We start from the raw sequence: 2500 nt of genomic DNA on the forward strand, positions 1-2500 counted from the left end.
CGCACGCACGCACGCACGCACGCACACACACACACACACACACACACACACACACACACACACACACACACACACACACACACACACACACACAGAGACACGTGTAATGATTGCATTCTTCATCTGTGTCTAAACGTGTCTCCCTTAGAAACAGAAATTGATGTCTATCTCCCGTTCTGTTTCAGACCCTATCTGCTCTCTCTCTCTCTCTCTCCCTCTCTCTGATCCCCCCACCCACAGGTAGTGACGGCTTACTGTTAAATCCAGAGGCCAATCCCCTTCATCTCTCCTCATGGGAGAGAGCGAGAGAGAGAGAGAGAGAGAGAGAGAGAGAGAGACACATAGAGAGAGAGAGAGAGAGAGAGTAGACAGGAGACAGAAGGAAAACAGTACAGAGAGAAAGAGAAAGAGAGAGAGGGGGGAGGAACAGAAAAGGGAGAGGGACCCACAAAGAAGGAGCGAGAGACATTGAGTGAGAGAGAAAAAGAGAGGAAAAGGGAAACAGAGAGAGTGAGAGAGACTCTTGTCTATCAGCTGCATATCAACTATCATGTCTGAGGAGCCCAGAGACACGTGTGGTTTAACCAGGCTTTATCTTCATCCACTCACAACCATCTTTTCTCTCTCTCTTTTTAATTGCCTTGTTCTCCTTTGCCTTCTCTTATCATTTCTTCAGGATGGTAAATATGTTACTTTGAACCAAACATGGGACCAAGTCACTTTGGTCCAAGTCTCTTAAAGAGCATGGTGCAGGTTAGAGACCCCAATCAGTCAATGTGTAGGTGAATTATGGAGGAACTGGATTTTCACATTAAGACACTTACATATACACTACAGTGACTTCTGGGGTCGTTTTACTTTTTGTGCTTTTATTTTGAAATCTCGGACCCCAAAGCTGTGACATCAGAAAGGGGAGTCGCCAGGCATGCCCGTCTGTCCCTCTGTCTGTCGTCACTTAGGTCCGTACCTGACCTGACTAGCTGTCCTGAAATGCGACTGATTTGACCAGCCTGATGAAGACCCAGTGTGGTTGAAACGCGCGTAGCGTTTTGTTTGCCCGTGTACCCCTTTGAAGATATATTCTGTCTGTAACACTGCTGTGTACACGAATATATTACTTCGGGATTAAATACTACTTTTGTAAAATTCAAGGAGCTCCCTTCTCAATTTTGTTTAGTACTTTGCCTGCTGAGCTGCCTTGGTCCACAACTCTGTGCTCCCTCACCATGGAATTGACGACAGTGGGAGGGGAGAGGGAGACACGCACGCGGGAGCCACTCCCCACTGTGACGTAGCAGGCTCTGCCTTAACAAAATAAAAGCCTGTTATTTTCTTCTCAAAAAGGAAGGTGTTTTTCTCCATTATTCTTTTCAATTTATTTATTTATTTTTTAAATCCTGCATTAACTTTTCAAATGGACATAGGGACAAGGTTAAGTATACATTTAGCAAAGGAATTACCCTGCTCCATGCTCTTTAAGTCTCAAGTCATTTGGTCCAAGTCTCAAGCAAGTCCCAAGTCATTTTGTTTTGGGCAAGTCAAGTCAAGTCACAAGTTTTGTCTAGTCAAGTCAAGACGAGTCCTTAGTTAAGGCAAGTTAAGTCCCAAGTCAAGTGACTCCCCCCCCCCCCCCCCCCCCCCCCACGCCCAAGTTACAATATCCCGGAAACTCCTTCATATCGCACAAATGTCCACCCTTTCCGAGAGTGACGTGTAAACTTTGTGGAGCGCCGCAGATGAAGTGAAATGTTGTTGCTTTGTTTGAGGTGACCTTCAGTTGTTGTTTTGGTGTTGCAAGAGGAGGCAGGGAGGGAGGGAGGGGGTGGCTGGAGAGACAGAGGGAGGGAGGGGGTGGCTGGAGAGACAGAGGGAGGGAGGGGCGGGGACCCTGTCCTTGCTCCTATCGCCATGGGATCGCTGGCCTGGCCTGACCACTTCCACAGCCGGCACCTCCACCTTATCCATCACCAGCAGATAGTTATCACACCAGGGAGGGAGGGGTGAGGGCAAGGGGGGGGGGGGGGGTTATTAGGAGAGAAAGAAAGGAGGGACTTCCTGCGCTAATGACACACACACACACACACGTGCACGCACGCACACACTAGAGCCCGACCGATATATCGGTCCACCGATATTATCGGCCGATATTGGCCGATAACCAATACCTCGGTATCGGCAGATATGTTGGCTGATATTGCCGATATTAAATTTTCATATTTTTTAAGTTATAGACAGCATGTTGTGTATATTTGATCCTTTTTCTTAAATATTTTATATTTGTTCTATTCGTGTTTTTGTATTTCTAGTTATTTATAATGATGAAATTCACAGTGAAGTTTACTGTTTCATTGCACTGATGTCAATGTGGACAATAAAGTTTACTGATAAGCTGTAAAATATCCTGCCTACATATATTACATATTTGTAATATATGTAAGTCATGTCAAGTCATATCTTTGTCAAGTGTTTGACATTTGAGGGATCACTGCAAACGCAATTG

At 45.8% G+C, this 2500-nt stretch overlaps 1 protein-coding gene across 1 annotated transcript in view; it reads right to left on the minus strand.

Moving 5' to 3' along the window:
* Positions 1-2500, minus strand: part of spata17 (spermatogenesis associated 17) — a gene marked incomplete at its 5' end in the record, with an annotated part of 68759 nt that overhangs the window by 30352 nt on the left and 35907 nt on the right. The gene's annotated exons all lie outside the window — the stretch shown is intronic.

This window comes from Poromitra crassiceps, assembly GCF_964638095.1.
Source record: "Poromitra crassiceps genome assembly, chromosome: 14".
NCBI lineage: Eukaryota > Metazoa > Chordata > Actinopteri > Beryciformes > Melamphaidae > Poromitra > Poromitra crassiceps.